The 19660-nt window shown below is 30.0% G+C and overlaps 1 long non-coding RNA gene across 1 annotated transcript; it reads left to right on the plus strand.

Moving 5' to 3' along the window:
• The first annotated feature begins 8596 nt into the window (after positions 1-8596).
• LOC142333105 (uncharacterized) lies at positions 8597-17593 on the plus strand. The gene is made up of 4 exons (XR_012758526.1): positions 8597-9338; positions 12590-12696; positions 15137-15265; positions 17246-17593. It is a non-coding gene; the product is annotated as an uncharacterized LOC142333105 (long non-coding RNA).
• The last annotated feature ends 2067 nt before the right edge of the window (positions 17594-19660 follow it).

Here is a 19660-nt window from a genome sequence, read left to right on the forward strand (position 1 = left end):
TTTCCTTAACTTTCCTGTATGCTCCATCTATTTTACCAATGTTCATTTCTCTTTCCACTTCTGAACACATTTCTTTAATCCATCCACTCTTCTTTTGCTAGTTTGCACTTCCTGTTTGTTGTATTTCTTAATTGTCGATAGTTCCTTTTTACTTTCTTCATCACTAGCATTCTTATATTTTTTACGTTCATCCATCAGTTGCAATATATCATCTGAAACCTAAGGATTTATACCAGTTCTCTTTGTTCCACCTAAGTTCGCTTCTGCTGATTTTTAAGAATTTCCTTTTTAACATTCACCCATTCTTCTTTTACATTTTCTGCTTCATCTGACACCTTTTCTTCAGGCTTTTAAACAACAATTTACATTTCATTATCACTAAATTATGGTCGCTATCAATGTCTGCTCCAGGGTAAGTTTTGCAATCACTGAGTTTATTTCTAAATCTTTGCTTAACCATGATATAATCTATCATCAGATAGATTATATCTTGCAGTATCGCCTGGCTTTTTCCATGTGTATATTCTTCTACTATGATTTTTAAACTGGGTGTTGGCAATTACTAAATTATACTTCGTGCAAAACTCTATAAGTCGGTCCCCTCTTTCATTCCTATTGTCCAGCCCGTATTCACCCACTATATTTCCTTCCTTGCCTTTTCCAATGCTTGCATTCCAGTCTGCCAACTGTTATTTAATTTTCATCTCCTTTTAGGAGTTTAATTGCTTTGTCAATTTCTTTGTATACACACTACTTCATCATCATCGTAGGCGCTTGTTAACAATCATTGTCGGTTTAAGTTTTGATTTTATCCTTATTACAATGATTTTATCGCTGTGCATTTTGAAATACTCTACTCTCTTCCCTATCTTCTTGTTCGTAACAAAACCTACTCCTGCCTGCCCATTATATGAACCTGAGTCAATTATTCTAAAATCACCTGATTAAACGTCGTTTTCCTCTTCCCACCGAACCTCGCTATTTTTTACTACAGCTACATTTATCCTATCCATTTCCCTCTTTAAATTTTCTAACCTACCAACCTTTTTTAGACTTCTAACATTTCACGCCCCGACTCGTAGAATGTTATTTTTTAATTTTCTGGTGACCCCTTCCTTAGTACTCCCCAGCCGGAGATCCGAACAGGGGACTAGTTTACCTCCGGAATATTTTACCAAGGAAGGCACCTCAATCATTGCTATACGAAAATGCAGAGAGCTACATTTTCTTGGAAAAAAGCAGCTGTAGTTTTCCATTGCTTTCAGCTGCGCAGTACTCAGTCCTCTGAGTACTGCTGATATGACTGATAGGACTGAGTGATGTTGATATGACCATTTAAGTCGTCCTGACCTACACCCTTAACAACTACTGAAAGAGCTGCTGCCCTCATTCAGGAATCATTCCTTAGTCTGGCTCTCAAGAGATACCTCTCCGATATGATTGCACCTTCAGTCCAGCTACTCTGTATCACTGAGCACTCAAACCCCTGGCAAGACCTTGCTGAAACGGCAAGGTCTCATGATTTATAGAGGGAGATGTTCACTAGCTAACACTAAATGTCATTACTACGTGTTAATTAATTTTGTTATTTTTTTAAAGATCTATTTGTTGCTCATAGAGTTCTCTAAAATCAGAACACATTTAAGAATCATTTAAACAAGACAAATTATTTCTCAGCAGATTATAAATTGCATTTTAAAAACTTATGGTATGAATCTGAATATATGTGATTTAGAAAGATGATAACATTTCTCGACAAATGTATAGGTCACTCTTATAGGTAAATAACATACAATTATTTCAGGTTTTATCTCAGCATACATTGCTTTTCTCATGGCACTCTCATTTTTGTGTATTAGAATGTATTAAAGAGAAATTAAAATTCTTTGTTTGACATTTTCATGGTCAATTAATATAATTTTGGATCTTCAGTATATAATTCTTTCATTATTTACTTGACTCACCCATCCAGTACTAAGCCTGTTTTCTCTTATTTTTCATTTCATTCAATTCTTCCAGTAGATGAATATCTAATAAAAATGATAAAACCAATTTTATTACTCTTCGCTGTCTGATGTTTTAAGAACAAATGTAATGACCAATCACTTAATCTGGGGATGAGTTTGGAAAATATCTACACTTATTGCCAGGATTCTATTTTCAGTCAATATTAACAGAATTAAACTACAGTAAATTTAAAAAATTGTTTTTTTTTATTTGGCATTATGAAATTACCTGTTGACTGACAAGTTTTAATTTCTGTGCTATTTAGCGTATAATTTGATTGTGTTACATTTTGTTTTCTGTATTTTAACTGCTAATACTAACAAAATTTTTATTTTTGCTACTCTGAAACTAACATATTGTGCTTGCTTAAATATGAACATAAGATATTTAATATTAAAGTATAAGTTGTCAATTTGTAGTAGGAATTATTAAAAATAACAAATTTTCGATAGATTTTTAACTTAACAGTTAGTTTGTTTTTTAGGATCTTATTGAAGAAGTTATCGATGATGTGGAAGAAAGAATTACTGAAAGTAGTTTACAGAGATCAAAATGTGTGGTTTGCAATAAATTAAAATATAAGTGCATTTGTGATTATGTCATCGATGAAGAATATGAAGATTTCAACACTTTTTCTTTTAAAGAAAAGTGCTTGCAAATTACAGAAAAACCTGTTAAAGAAAGGAATGTCATATCTTGTCATCTTCCTATTCACACGTGTGTTCTATGTCAGGAGTCTTTCACTCAGAGATCTACATTACAGTCACACTTATCTATTCATGTAGTCAAAAAAAACTTAAAATGTAATTTTTCTAAAAAAACCTTTAATCAAAGCTGTATTTTAAAAACACATATCTCTACTAATAAAGATGAGAAGAAATTCACTTGTAAATTTTGTAAAGAAACTTTTAATCAAAGCTGTAATTTAAAATCACATCTCTATATTCATACTGGTGAGAAGAAATTCACTTGTAATTTTTGTAAGAAATCATTTAGTCAAAAGTATCATTTAAAAAGACATCTCTCTATTCATACTGGTGAGAAGAAATTCACTTGTAATTTTTGTAAGAAATCATTTAATCAAAAGAGTAATTTAAAAAAACATCTCACTATTCATACTGCTGAGAAGAAATTCACTTGTAATTTTTGTAAGAAATCATTTAGTCAAAAGTATCATTTAAAATCACATCTCTCTATTCATACTGGTGAGAAGAAATTCACTTGTAATTTTTGTAAGAAATCATTTAGTCAAAAGTATCATTTAAAAAGACATCTCACTATTCATACTGCTGAGAAGAAATTCACTTGTAATTTTTGTAAGAAATCATTTAGTCAAAAGTATCATTTAAAATCACATCTCTCTATTCATACTGGTGAGAAGAAATTCACTTGTAATTTTTGTAAGAAATCATTTAGTCTAAAGCATCATTTAAAATCACATCTCTTTATTCATACTGGTGAGAAGAAATTCACTTGTAATTTTTGTAAGAAATCATTTAATCAAAAGAGTAATTTAAAAAAACATCTCACTATTCATACTGCTGAGAAGAAATTCACTTGTAATTTTTGTAAGAAATCATTTAGTCAAAAGCATAATTTAAAATCACATCTCTATATTCATACTGGTGAGAAGAAATTCACTTGTAAATTTTGTAAAAAAACTTTTAATCAAAGCAGTAATTTAAAATCACATCTCTCTATTCATACTGGTTAGAAAAATTTTACATGTAATTTTTATCTAAAAACTTTTACACAAAAGTTAAATAAGGTTGACAGAGTGGTATAAATTATCTCTTATTTAGTATAGGGTCTTTGCAGTTTGTAGCTAGTTTTTTTCTTCTTTTTTTTGCATTGCATATACACTATTATTAAAACTAATTATTTTATACATCAGATCATTTGGAATGATTTATATAATGTATGTACAATTCTTTTAATAAAAGAAACGTTTTAATAACTTGTATATTAAATGATTCATATTTCCTTTATTTCAGTTTGTCTAAGAAATTTGGAGACATTGTATGCCAAAATTGTGAATACATTTATGGTTATTGAAAATTAACATTTTGAGACCGCATGCAACATTTTTTTCGATAAACTTCTACAATTTTTGCGTCCACACAATAAACCCTACACTGTAGAACTTCTACGGTTTCTGTTCACCGACCTTTTGGTGTACGGCTTATGTTTTTCACAGACCTTTTTTGAAACTAATTTAACACCATTCAGGTTGTTGTTGCAGAGACTGAAACAAATCGATTATTCTGATAAGTAGAAATAATAATAAAGATAGATTTCTAAAAATCTTTATAATTTATTTTTTTTAATTTTTAACGAGCTGATAAACTGCATTTGAAACACCGAAACACAAAATTTGAGTTTAATAATATTAACGTATTTATCTGAGTGTTGAGAGTATGAAATAACCCCTCCCTATCGTTTACACAAAACATTTAACGGGATAAACCGTTTTAAATAGTTCTAGGTATGTCAAAATGAATAAACAAAAACAGAATTTTCACACGGTTATTATCGCTTGACTTGCAGTAAATAGTTTATGTTCAGCTTATGGTTTTTTGAGAATAATATTATAATACATAGAAATAGATACACGCCGATTTAAAGTTATTTTATATAAGACATATGCATTTGAAAAGAAAATAATAATTAAATAATATTAAAGCCTTTTGCTTTAACGTGATAATTTATTTTAAACAAAAAATATTGCAGCAAGATGTTCTAATAAAATGTTATTTTATTGAAATTACTTGAATTCTATTCCTAACAATCTATAGACAATCAGAAAAATGTATTGGGATTTGGGAAAAAGATTCATAGTACTCTTCTGATCGAAAATACTCTTTAAAGATTAATCGATGCAAAACTCTATTATTAATTTTACCTATAGAATAAAAAAAATTGTTTTTATTGTATAAAATTAGGGTATTTTTAAAAACCGTGTGAAAAATAGTAATAAAATTCTTTAAAAAATTTTAGAAAACATTTTTTTTTTCATTTAATCCATTTATCTTAAAAATATAGTTTTATGTTATATTTAGTTAATCGTGTTTCTAACTTACTAGAAATTTTATAACTCGTTGAAAGGGGTCCATTAAGTGTTGCTTTCACAATCTTTATGACTGTAACGTATGTGAAACATGTGTTGTACAAATGATATAGTTTAAGAGCAGTAATGCCGATCTGTATACCCAGTCCATGCGCTGTCCCAGTCCCAGCGCTGAACACATCATCTACTTTTGAACGGCATTGTCATGCTGATACGTGAAAGTAAATTTGGTTCAGCGAAGAAGGTATGGAAAAGATACTTCATGCCTCGTTTATTTTAGTAAGCCTGACACGGGATGTTTGTAATTATCGGGAACGGCTACTTAATTTTTAAAAGTGATTTTTCCTGTGTCAGGTTGTCGATAATCCTTTTAATTACGATGCCCGTTATAACGGGTACCGAATTAAAAGAGAACCGCTAACGACTAAACCCAGTCGCCGCATGTAACATTTTACGAATGAAATGAAACGATGAAGACGTAAGTTAAATTAAATTCTATAACTACATTAGCAAAAGTTTATATATTTACCAAATTTTTACAAAACACGTTCGAAATAACCGTCCGACGGAAGCATGCATCTTTGTGCTCGAAAGAGCTTATTGAGAGACGCGTGACGCAAAATGTTGTTGAAAATTCGTTTTCAGTTCATCGATAATGGTGGAGGATTTGGTTCGTAAACTCTTTCCTTGAAAAAGCCCCAAACGAAAAACTGAAGAGAAATCTGGCAAACGCTGAATCCATCGTCCTCTACTGACAATTCGTTCTTTTACACAAAAAAAAAACCGTACGAACGCGTGCTAGTGAATTTTTTTATGTTTCTCCGTCGTATTTGAAGAAGCCGTCCCCTTTTCACCATTTGTTAACCGATAGTAGAAATCTACAAATATTGTACGGTAATACTTCTGTATCGACAATCCGGTCGCAAAGTGGTGCTGTTCGATATCAGAATCGTATCGTACACCGAATTTCTCATCATGAAATGGACGAATAAACATCCGCTGTGGCTTTTCAGTCATCCTGTACCTGGTGCCAATCGAATTAACACGCCCGGTTAAATGAAACCGTGTTTCGACCGACATGAAATTGAGCATCATCGGTTTTTAAACGCCTGATAGAACAATTAAAACTTTTCGGTTTCTATTCTCTTAAATTTTTGCAAAATCGTTACACGATACGATTTCAAATTAAAATCGTGAAGATTCTTACGGCAAGATCTGCATTTTTTACCACTTTGTTGTGATAACTTAAGTATAAATGTTTTCCGACCGGCAGAAATTCTTTGAATATCAGCTTTTGCCTCCGGAATCGTTCATTTCGTTTTGCCTTTGAAACCGATCCCGTTGAACGCTACTTTTTAAACAAATCGTGTATGCTATTCTGCTGAGCTACTGGCATTCGGAAATCTTTCCGCGAGTATTTGACGCGTTTCCTGAAAGGATCCAGAACGCACTTACCGTTTCCCTTTAAAACCCCTTCCCTCGACCTAATAAGGCGTTTTAGAAAAATATAACGGTAAAGAACAAAACTATACAGCGCTGAAGCACAAACGGTTTGCAACCGACAGTTCAGACGTAGTAGTAGAAAGAAGCAGCGTTAAAAGTGACCTCAAATAATTATATTTGGAACCGGGTTCGGTTCTGTTTTAAGTCTCTCATCTTGTGCATATGTATGTAATTTCGTTCCGTAATTGATCATTTCGAACTAATATAAACTGTAAAATAATCAAATACAGAATTAGTAAACGGAGTAAAATATGTGAGAACTTATTAAATGAATTTCATTATGCTAAAACAAGTTTGAAAAATTATTTTACGAATTATTTATTAAATTAAAATCTGCTAGTAATTCAATAAATATAACGTTTGATATACGAAATCTGTTAAGAAAATTACCGAACGCTTTTAATTACTCGTCAACGGATATATTTAGTGACGTGCGGCTGGCAGAATTTGTTTCGCATACCCTCCTCTGAAACCACATGTTCTTGGATTGTTATTTGAGTGCAACTCAAATAACAGTAGAAAGAACATCGAGTGGATGTTTGTCGGCGATTTCTTGAACAGACCGATCACGTCAATTTCGAAGCAATGTTCACTTTTTTCGATTTTAGTGAATTCTTGCCTGTATGTGAAACAATGTGTTTTTTGACCCTATTTTTGGCGTTTTACATGGGATATATTAGAAACTAAGAGAGATACAGTTCTGGGACCTATTTTTTTCGATTTCCCAACTCAAAACCCATAAGAAACAATTGAATTTGCCCCTTATTAACCTTCCCAGAATTTCAGAAAGCCTTAAATTTACCCGGAGGAACTGAAACTCGGTCAAAATCTTTCACCCTGTATAACTCGCTAAAGAAGCGTTTTTGGATCTATGTTTATATGAACTTTTTTCTTATTTTTAGCCTCTAGAATGAGATGCTGAAGTCTTTCCCTATCACTCTGTATAACGGAATTTCGAAATAAAATACAATACTATACTCTTTTTTTTTTTCCCAATTTGTCACTTAGTTTATTTCTACTTTCCGGCTACAGCGATATATACTGCTACAACAGTTACAGCTGCAATGGGAAATTACTAGTAAATCGGTCAAAAAAATGTCTAAAAAATTAGTATTTTTTTTTTTTTAAGTTTGGTGCCTTAAGGTAACGTTAAACCCCCCCTCCCTCCAAATAAATTTTAAATAATCTGTTTAAATAAATTTTATATAATCTGAAAAATAAATTTTTTATTCCAATGCTCCAAATTCAAAAAAAATATTTGTATCGGTCGGACGTTTGTGCGTGTGTATGTTGGCTTGTGTTTTGTCTTATAATTTTGGAACCCGTGGACCGATTTTCTTTAAACTTGGTAGACAACAGGCACTATCTTGGAGGGGGAAATGTATTAAACGTTTGCGAAAACTGGAAAACGGGATCAGGGTGTTTGGCCGAAATAAAATTTCAAATTTTTAACCGAGGCACTTTAACAAACAAAAGTTGAAAACATTTTTAATCGATATGAGAAATAAAAAAAAATTTTATTTAATATTTTCCCCCAAAGAATTTTTTTTAATTTACTTTACTTTAATTAGGGGTACGGCCGGACCGGGATTAAATTTAATAGAATTACACTTATGCAGAGAAATATTTTTCCCGTTTTATGAATTTTTAGTTACCCTTTTTGGAAATATATTATAGAAACTCTATAACAGTTAAGCTACAGACTATCGACTGACAGACTTCAATACTGCAAACAACTGGTATATACAGCACTGTACCAAATTTTTAGATCCTATAATGCCTCTACAAAAATTAAAAATTTTTAAACGGCGATAAATACCCAGCTTTTTTAAATAAGTACAAAATTTTATGTTATCAATGACTTATATTTATATGTAGATAAACCGCAATATTTGAGCTAAATTTCAATTTTTAATGGATAACGGGGTCACATTAAGTCGGCATTAAGCAGATAATGAAAACAATTACAACAAATATAATTATAAATACGAGGGTTATTTTTTTTTCAAGGTCCAATCACTCACAATGGTGCACCATTGGTGAGAGACTTCAATACCGCAAACTGTGTGCGAGATGAGTTCCCAAGATGCTGTCCGACCATCACAAATAATGAGAATGGATGCCTCCCTAACGTTTCTCCAGCACTACCACAATGAAGGAGAAGATTTTTTGAACAAAATTGTCACAGGGGACGAGACACGGGTCCATTTCGAAACTGAAGAAACAAAAGAACAATCCAAACAGTGGATGCATTCTCCTTCTCCCAGTAAACCGAAGAAGTTCAAGCGAACCTTCCTTCTCCAACAGAAAGTGTATGGCTACTGTGTTCTGGGACCAGAATGGAGTTCTCTTGGTGGAATTCATGGAACGTGGCACGACCATCACTGCGTGACTCTTCAACGTCTACGAAGGGCGATTCAGAATAAGGGGAGAGGAATGTTGTCATCAGGCATTGTCATTCTCCATGACAATGGTCGGCCGCACACTGCAAAGAAGATCCTGCAGCGTTTTCATCGGGAAGTGTTTGATCACCCACCATACAGCCCGGACTTAGCTCCATCTGATTTTCACCTCTTTACTCACATGAAACGCCGGCTAGGAGGACAACATTTTGGCACAGACATCGAGCTGCAGACCACCGTAGAAACATGGCTGAAAACAGGCAGCTCCGTTCTATGACGAGGGTGTCGGAAAGTTGGTACCTCGCTACGACAAATGTCTAAATCGGAGTGGCGACTATGTAGAGAAATAGCGTAACTATGTAAGTACTTGTTACAAATAAAAAATTTTTTATTTTCACTGTGTTTTTAATTTCATGACTGATCGGACCTAGAAAAAAAATAAACCTCGTAAATAATATTTGTTTTTCTTATTTTAAATGCGATTAAGGATACCAAAGTATGCCATGTTCCGGCATTTGCCCTATTGTATCAAGGGAAACCGTGGGAAAACCTTGATAAGAACAGCTTGAAAATATTTTTGTCTATGATACATTATCAGATTACAGGCAAATAACATAAGTAAAAAAAAAACTTATAGGTTATGATAATACTAAAATTTTAATTATAATAAATCTTTATGATTTATAAATTTCTTCCACATCTGATATCCATCCTTTTTCCCTGTTAAAAAAAAAAAAAAAAAAAAATTATTGTAATAACGATCTACAATCTCTTATCAATAAACTATTGTTACCTGTTATCCCTATCTTCAGGAGAATATACAAAGAATTGAGTGAAAAAACACATCTATAATGATGGTTCATTGCAAGTAAAAAAAAAAAATCAGTTATTTTTCCATTATAAATAAATAAAAAAATTATTGTGCTTTAATGAGCAAAGATTGTTTACTATGCTCAATTTACAATGTATGAACATAATTCTGCCTTTCGTATGAACAACGTAAACAAGCAAATCGATTTCAACTTTAGATGACTGAGATAACATTTAACGAATCAATCTTTTTTTAACTAATATTTCTTCTGCTACCTCTTTAGGCTTCGTATTGATGGCATATAGACCCACAGTCTGGTCATTGGAACTATTGCTAATTGTAATCTTACGTAGCAATTAATTTACTGTTAAAGCTAAATATTTAAAACTTATATTTAGGTATAAAATAAATAATAGGGTACATAGGCATACTAGGAACAGACTTTCCTTTTATAACTAGACTGATTTGGCTCTTTGATTGATTTGGCTTTATTCATCTGATTTGGCTCCTAATGATTACTTCCCTTCCCAAACCTGATGAAATGGCTCGCTTGACAAACATTAATTTCAATGATGCTCTAAGGTGAGGGAACAGCTTGCATCACAGAGTTAGAAAAATCACATGATAATGAAAGTATTCAAAAGTTGAAAAATCTGAGTAAATGTATCGAATTGTAAATGAACTAAGTTGAACGTTTGAAGAACTTATTGCAAAATTTTCGGTTTTCTTTATCAAGCTATAATTTTTCTGAACAACCCCTATATTTGTTTTAAGTTGACTTATAATTTCTCAGAATTAAATTTGTAATAACTGTGTTTCCTAATTTTTTTTATCAGTGATTTACAAATAATTTACACTTGTCATGTGTAAAACAATTAATTTTGCCTCATAATTTATACCAAAAAAATTACAGTGTATTATTATTTTTCATTACCTACAACTAAAAAATAATATGTTAGTGGTACTGACATGTATCCGAGTGCATGAATGAATTACAAGGGACTAGTGGAAAGATTAAAAGAATTTCCACAAAATTTTGGGTTATCTTTATCAGAACAAGAGTAGTTAATATTCGTCGTAATATTGTAAAATGACTCTTAGAGATGCATTTGTCTAATGGAGGTAAAACATTTATGAATTATCTCGTACAGCCTGAAAGTCGTTTTCTTTCAACCATTTTAAAATGTTATCTTTCAACTGTTTTAAAATAATTTAAATTTCTCACTTGTCTCTTACTGTGATATGTAGATTAATCTTTTCAACTATGAGTAAATTAAAAATCGTGAAGAATTAGATTTTTATTTGATAAGTGAAAAATTAATTTACGGTATAAATATTTTAACATTTCTGGCAACATAATAATTTTGGCAAGAGACAGAGATGAAAATCAAAATTCAAGATTTAGAAAATTGTTTAAACAAAACTGGTACATATTGCATACAATTAAACAACATAGTTTCCTAATAATAGAAACAAAATCCCAATATTGAAAATTTCAGAAGGATAATAGAAGAAGGAATAGATAAAAAAATCAAAAATTTTAATATTTAAATATCAAGAAATTACATATTTAGGTGAAATGATTATCATTAATGTATATCCAAAAATATCTGTATATTGGACAGTGGTGGCATTACATTTTGGAGATTACTGAGGCTGAGGTTCAGCAGGTTACTTGCAGTTTTGCAAGACATAAAATGACTCCCGGGTATGATGGGATCACCGTGGAATGCTTGTTCGCTCATTAGGTGTCAGCAGTGGTGTTCTCACAAGAGTTTTAGTTTTGAATAGGTTAATAAAAGGTCACCAACTTGGTGGCCCTCGGCCTTGTATCAGTTGCATCGTTGGGCATGTACTGTTGAAGAGATAGGGAAGAGATGCTACAAAATTACTTTTGTAACCGAAATGTATTGCTTCATGATGGTGGCATTGAAGTGAGCAAGATGCTGTCCAAGGGGTGTCGCTAAGGCAGTGTGATGAGCCCTCTGCTTTGGGTTGTTTATCCTGTTTTTTTTTCACGTATTCCAGATTGTTGTGGATTATTATCTATTAAAATAGTATAGTATTTATCTGTTAAAATTTTATTTGGCTATAACTCTGGAAGCGATGAAAATAAGTACCACTTATGATATTGTTGAAAAGCTCTCGATGAGTGAGTTTATTACTATCGTTAAGAAAAAGTCTAAAATCCAAATTTTTTTGGATTTTGTGCTTTTTTGACACTCTTGGTTCGGTCAATTGCAATCAAAAGGGGAGGTGCACAAGTAGATGTTATGACATCCCTAAATCCAAAATGTCAACATCCTACGGCTAATTGTTTTTGAGTTATGCGAGATATATACTATACGTATGTACGGACATCACTCCAAAACTAGTCAAATTGGATTCAGGGATGGTCAAAATAAATATTTCCATTGAAATCTGAAAAGTGAAATTTTTCATGATGACAATACTTCGTTTACATCATACAAGCAAGTAAAAAGAAAAAAAAGACGAAAAATCACATACTTTACTAAGATTGAAAGAATCAGTGAGACATGGTCTCACAGACAGATTTAATGTGAGCCACATGGCAATCAATATGTTAATATTATTTGCTTGTTCTTATATTTTTAATAAAGATAGCTTGCATTAGAATCAAGTATAACCTCATTCAAGCCACCATAAAGCATAAACCAGGACAATCATTAAGTAATTACAAGTGAGATGCTTATGAACATTCTTTTTTTATACATATATTTTTTTTATTATGGATGTTTATTTTAATCTTTGTTTCTGTTTTTTGGCTTTTTTGTACAGATAATGAATGGGCCTGTAAATAATACTTTTATTAATGAAGCTATTCCTCTTAATAAAGATATTAAATTAGAGAGGAGAATGTAGCAGAAACTGATGCATCTGTGCATGTAAGCTATTTTTATTTTTTTTTTGTATGTTTGACTGACTGAGGACCATGAAGTAGTATTTTGCATTCATTTCTTATTCTTCTATTTATTTTCATTTCTTGTTTTCTAAGAGTTCTTCATTCTTTTGCTTTAAAGAAATCAAACAATTCTTTATCTAAATCATTCATTTATTATTTCTCCGACGTATATTTAAATTTTACTTATTGATTTTTCCATATTTTGTTTTTTGGGTCCTGGGGGGGATCTTGGTCGGTTACAAATTCTGCCTTTTTGAAATAAATTTTTAGCCTTATTTTCCGTGCAATTTATTTTAGCTGGTTTTCTTGTTCTGCTGCCTTTTTGAGGTTCTCCAAGAAAATTGTAACATCATCAGCTAAGGTTAAGCAGTTAATTGCAATTTCTTTCTATTTCCAATCCGATTCTATTTAGGTTGTCTCAACTTTTTTCATGTTCTTATCCCATTCTATTATTACTTTCCCTAGGACACAGATAAAAAGAATTTATGTTAAACCGATTTGTTGTCTTCTGTTTTAATTTCCAATTATCCTGATATTTCAAACATGAATTTTACTTCTGAAGTTCAGCTTTTTTTTTTGGCTGTTTTCATGATTTTTTCTGTAATTCCGGTTCAATCAAGCTTGCGCCATTGCCTTGTTGTTTATTTTCTGGATGATTTTTTCATTAGGTGGTTTGGATTTTTTAGTTCATATTGCTGAATTTGGAATTGAAATCTAACCTCAGATTCCTGATAGTTTAATAATTTTCAAAGTACTTGTTAGAATTTTGTGATTGTTGTTTTTCCTAAACCAAAGGCTGGTTGTTTGGTATTTGGTAAGTTTATAAATTTTGGAAGTGTTGTTAATTTTAATTCAGATAGACAAGCATAAAACCCATCGATATAAGATCACATTAAAAAAATAAAAAACATAAGTACATAACAAAATTAACATTCATAAGCAAGGATAGCTCTGTAATAAACACTTCAATTGTACTAATCAGCTACATCAGAATATTCCGTCAAAGAGTGGTAAGGGGTTAATAATAGTAATTATAAGTACAGTAGAAAAACACTTTGAAAATTGTGTTTTTTTTGTAAGTACTTTTGGTGCAGGACAATCAAGAACATTTTTAATTTCAAATTTCAAATTTTTAATTCAGTTCTGCAAACTTTTTCCATCCAGGATATATTACTCGCACATTACAAACATATGCAGGTGTGTACATATGCACGCTCAAACATTTGCAGATTTTTCATTACATATATACAAAAATTTACACAGTAAGCTTTATAATTTTACCTACACACAAAATATTTCCATAATAATACATTTATATACTGGTATATTTATAGATAATTTCACTTTGTACAATATAATACACATATATACACATTTGTATAAATATGTATACACACACACATATATATTCACATATGTGTGTATATATATATATATATATATATATTTTACACATGAAAATCTGTCATTTTATACTGTAATAAACAAACAGTTGGTGTTATCTATTATTGCAGAATACTACTAAAAAAAAAAAAAATTATGAAATAATAATTTATTATTATGACAGAACGAATTGTCACCAGACAAAAAGTAGACATCACATAGTTCCAATAAACACTTCAATTGTACTAATCAGCTACGTCAGAATATTCCGTCAAAGAGTGGTAAGGGGTTAATAATAGTAATTATAAGTACACTAGAAAAACACTTTGAAAATTGTGTTTTTTTTGTAAGTACTTTTGGTGCAGGACAATCAAGAACATTTTTAATACATTGTTGCAATTCATCTGCAAAAATTTCTATTTGAATATCAAGTCCCAGTCAAGCATGGCAATTTTCTTTTCCTACAAAATTCCATTTCCACGTTCCAGTAAAAAAGCATCATGTTTAAGTATCTGTAAAAAAATTAATATTATTTAGAACCAAACTCATCAAGGAAATTTTGTATCTTCCAAAATTTATATATTTTTTAATCTGGTATATATTTTTCAGATATGAGATAAGAATTCAAATTATGGTCAATGTGGTAAATGATATTTATCACGATAAAATATTTCACCATAAGCAATATTAACACTAATGTCAGTAAGATTAGAAAAAACTAAATCAGGAGAATTACTGCAACAGTTTAACACTTGTTTGATTGTAAATATTACAATTTGTAGCATAAGTTTTAAGGTGAGTAGCAGCACTTTAAGACTTACATTTGGATGTTAAAATTTTACAAAAGAAACATTTTAGTGGTTTTCCCACGCAAAACCTTGCACATTAAAGTCTAATAATAATAATAATATAACAGTCGCTGAACTGTTAATGTGTGTTGAAAGTGAATTAGAGTTGCAATTTATTATTATTTTATAAATTATACAAATAATCATAAATATATTTACTTTATAGCATTCAAATTTTGTTTTGTATTACAGGAATTAGGTTTACTACAACTGAAAGAGGAACCGCCAAATGTTATTAATGGTGATATTGAAAAAGATCCTTTAGCAATTGAAGAGATGAACTTGATTATATTAGAAAATTTAAAAGTTGAAAATGAAAGAGTAAGGATACATATTATTTTTGCTAAACGAATTACAAAGATTCAGTTAAAAAATCCAGTAAAATAAAGATTGATAAAAAAAATCCTTTTGAAAAAAATATTTATTTGAATAGTCTTTAAATTTTTAAAATAATGTATTAATTTTTTTTTAAATTACTAAGAAGTGTAGTTAGTTGGATATCTGGAAAATTGGTGCTCCACTGTGTTAACTTTTTATTATGTAAATTTTGGATTACATACAGTTTATGTAAGCTTGTTTGTGTGTGTGTATATTTAGTCTACCAAGCTGATCTAATAGTTAACTCTTTGGAAATCAGTTGTTTAACAATTGAAAATTGTTTAAAACAATTCTTTTTTGGCCTATTTTTTCTTTTAATTCTTGGATTATTCATTCAATTTTGTTTTATGCCTTTTTCTAACTGAATTGTATATGCTGCTCTTAGCTGGGATTCTATTATTCAGAAATTTTTTAGCGAATATTTGATGTGTTCCTGGAAAGGATTTAAGAACACTGATTAGCAACCCATTCCTTGATCTATTAAGGCGTCAGAAAAGCACAACTCAAGGAATGAAACTTATTGCAGTGAAGCATGAATAGTTAACAACTGACAGCAGTAGGTTAGAGTAGTAACATACGCACCAAAAATGATGTTAATAGAAGCAGTGATAAAGGTACATTTAAATAACTGCAGTTCAAGCTCTCTCAGTTCAGTTTTATGTTTCTCACCCTGTATGTGTAAATATACATATTAGCGCTCTTGCAGTGTGCACCACTTCATCAGACGTATTAAATACATTGATGAAAAGTTGTGTACCACACAAATGCTAATTTGTAAGAATTAAAAAAAAGCAAACAGTAGGAGGTGTTTTTATTTTAATTATTATAAATTTATCATTGTATTATTTATATATATATATATATATACACTTTATAATCTACAGGATGTCCAGACTAAAAGCATCCAAAAGTACACCTTTTATTAAGAGCAATAACTAATCTTAATATAATTTAATAACTTTCTTTCTTTTTTTTTAAAATAAACTTAGCAACTCGTCATGTTTTAATGTACGTTAGTCAACTTCAGTGTATGCACTTTTTTTTAGCTGGTCAGATGCCTAGACAATAATCTAACTCTTGCCAGATGTTTGGGAGCATCTGCGGCATTATAAGACCTTTTTTTTTTGTCTTCAGTCATTTGACTGGTTTGATGCAGCTCTTCAAGATTCCCTATCTAGTGCTAGTTGTTTCATTTCAGTATACCCTCTACATACTACATCCCTAACAATTTGTTTTACATATTCCAAACGTGGCCTGCCTACACAATTTTTCCCTTCTACCTGTCCTTCCAATATTAAAGCGACTATTCCAGGATGCCTTAGGATATGGCCTATAAGTCTGTCTCTTCTTTTAACTATATTTTTCCAAATGCTTCTTTCTTCATCTATTTGCCGCAATACCTCTTCATTTGTCACTTTATTCATAAAGTGGTTATTCATAAAGGTTTGTATATGCTGCTGACTCTAAGAGTATACTGAACAAATTTTTGAGATACATTCTGTCATTTGACCCTACATTTAAGAGATTACTATGACCGTTTTCTTAAATGTAGGCAATTAGTTTTGGATGCTTTCAGCCCAGACTTCCTGTATATAAAACGCATGGGTAGGTCTGATACATGCATATTGATAAAACGTATATAATAAATATATTTACCTGTTATAAATTTGCAAAATAGTTTTGTTTTCCTAAAACATACTTGTGATAATAAAGTTTCAACCAAATGTGTAAATATAAGATAAGTAAAGTACCTTATTATAATTAAGTTAACTCATTGATGATTAATTAATATCCAAAACCACTTTGATTATGAATATATCTTTAAAATATTCAATTTTTTATACGTGTTAATGTTATTGTAATTCAAATAGTTTTACGTTATTCATAATTACCTTTGAATTATTAGTAATTTTTTATTTACAGGTTATTATTGATAAAGGAACCTCCAAGGGAAGTACCAAGAATCGCATTACTCAAAAGAGATGTGTAAATAAATAATTCAGTATATGATGGAATTATGAAAGAAAAATCCATTGAATATAATCAAAGTTATAATTCAAAATCACATTTAAATATTCATACAAAAACGAAAAATTATGATTGTAATTTCTGCCAAAAATGTTTTAGTGATGTTTCTTAATTAAAGATGCATATTAATTTACACACCAAGGAGAAAAATTATGTATGTAAATTTTGTCAAAAGTCATTTAATATTAAAAGCAATTTAACGACACGTCTTAATATTCATAAAAGTGAGAGAAATTATGTTTGCAACTTTTGTCAAATGTCATTTAATTGTAAAAGCTATTTAAAGAGACATCTTAATAATCATACAAAAGAGAAAAATTATGTTTGTACATTTTGTGAGAAGTCTTTTAATCAAAGTTCTAATTTAAAATCGCATTTAAATATTCATACTAAGGAGAAAAGTTATATTTGTAACTTTTGTCAAAAGTCATTTAATAATAAAACTTGTTTCGACACGTATATTAATATTCATACAAAAGAGAAAAATTATATTTGTAATTTTTGTCAGAAGTGTTTCTATGAAATTTCTAATTTAAGTATTCATACTAAGGAGAAAAATTATATTTGTAACGTAATTATATTTGAAAAATTATGTATGTAAATTTTGTCAAAAATCATTTAATGCCAGAAGCAATTTAGAGACATGTAAATATTCATACAAAAGAATAAAAATAATGTTTGCAACTTTTGTCAGAAGTCTTTCAGGGAAAGTTATGCTTTAAAAGTACATTTAAATATTCACAGAAAAGAGAAAAATTATGTTTGTAACTTTTGTCAGTAGTCTTTTAATCAAAATTCTATTTTAAAATCACATTTAAGAATTCATACTAAGGGAAAAAATATATTTATAATTTTTGTCAAAAGTCGTTTAATAATAAAAATCATTTAAAGAGACATCGTAATATTCATACAAAAGAGGAAGATTTTACTTGTAACTTCTGCCAAAAGTTGTTTTATCGCATTTGTGATTTTAAAAAACACATTTATTTCCACTCTAAATAAAAAAATTAATGCTTGTAACATTTATCAAAAATCTTTTAAGTTTTTTAAGCATGGCACATTGGTATGTAATATTTTTATACATAAAAAATCTTTTAATAGAGTTATATTTTAGAAAGACATCTTAACGTTATTCTTATTAGAGAATCGTTATGACCTTTAAAATTCTTATAGTAAGAAAATTGATTAAGAAAAAATTAATAGCATTCTTTCAAGTGTGTGTAATTTAAGATTCGGATAACAAAATTTATTTAATGTTTATAATTTATTTAACATTACATTTTTCTCACTTTTATATGTTGCAACTAAAGGTGGAGAGGTTTCAATTTATATATTACTGTATTTTATAATGTGTGGGTATGTTTATGAACATTTTAAGTCCAGAACCATGGCAATCAGAAAATTTGGTGTAAAGAGGTGTGTGTAAAGTTCTTAAGTGAGACTTGTTATACAAATCACAAGTTACATGTGTTTTTCTTGAACATTTTTTCCTCAAGTGCATTTTCACAATTAACAGTGACATGAATGAATTTAAAGCCTCATTGTGATTTTATATTAAAGTTAACTTATCTGATATCTGTGCCGCAACTAGTTTCACTGTTTTCCTCCATGCTTTTATGAATACCATCGTTTAATTTTAATGGTTCTGAAAATTCAAAATAAATTAAACTTTAGAAAAGGCAATAGAAATTGTTTGTTCAGTTTAAAAGATTATAATTTATCCAGCTTATTAATTTTACACATACTATTTGTTCCGCACAAGATCTTCCCTTTCTAAACCACCCTGATGTATTCTCAAAGTTGTTTATTGATGTGCAATGTGTATTCTCTACAACTTTTGTAAGATTTTATAGATTACTGAAAGAAGAGAAATTCCTTTGAAATTATTAACTTCCATTTTGTCTCTTTTTTCTGTGTCCCAAATGTTCTAAAAATAATTTCTCTAATAGATCATATATTAATTATCTAATATTCATAATTTTAAACATTGCATTGTTATTCTCACCAGATGCTTTATTATTTTTTAGAAATATGATTATATATTCTTTATTTTTTGTTTATTTGGGGGATTTGAGTTTTTTAGTTAAGTTACTGGTTTCAAACAGTTGAGCTTTTCTTTGGGGTTCTTAGCTGTTTCAATAGTTTTTCATAATAATTTGCTAAAGTTTTGCTATCACAAGTTTATTCGACTTAATTAAAAATATTTTTACTTAAATTTTATCTGCAATTAATTTTTTAGAAATTAATTTTCTTTGTGAGTAGACTTATTTTATTGTAATGAAAATCTCAATTTATTTAAATTTCAGTTTT

The sequence above is a fragment of the Lycorma delicatula genome, chromosome 12 (genome assembly GCF_047948215.1).
Source record: "Lycorma delicatula isolate Av1 chromosome 12, ASM4794821v1, whole genome shotgun sequence".
NCBI lineage: Eukaryota > Metazoa > Arthropoda > Insecta > Hemiptera > Fulgoridae > Lycorma > Lycorma delicatula.